Below are 331 nucleotides of genomic sequence, written 5' to 3'. Positions count from 1 at the left end.
TCGGGATTAGCGACGCAATGCAGTTCGTATTCGTAGAATCCTCCAGCTATGAGCTCTCCGCGGGAATCCTCCAGTATGTAGATACGTCACTGGATTAGTTTGCTGCACTTTGATAATTTTAAAGACCTCCGTCGTCCAGTTCGGTGTGAAACCTTTTTCAAATATTGTCTTGAATTTGCTCACGCGTACCGTATCGCCTACTTTGAATTTTGCGAGACCTGCGATCTTTATCGCACTATACACCGTACCCAGGAGTCTTTCGGCGATCGCGGGGGTTACGTCAGCGGGTCGCATGCCGATAGTGCGATGCTTACGCGCGTTGTAATCCGAC

This window comes from Cyphomyrmex costatus, unplaced genomic scaffold (assembly GCF_001594065.2).
Source record: "Cyphomyrmex costatus isolate MS0001 unplaced genomic scaffold, Ccosl1.0 scaffold619, whole genome shotgun sequence".
NCBI classification, from domain to species: domain Eukaryota; kingdom Metazoa; phylum Arthropoda; class Insecta; order Hymenoptera; family Formicidae; genus Cyphomyrmex; species Cyphomyrmex costatus.
This window is presented reverse-complemented; position numbering follows the sequence as displayed.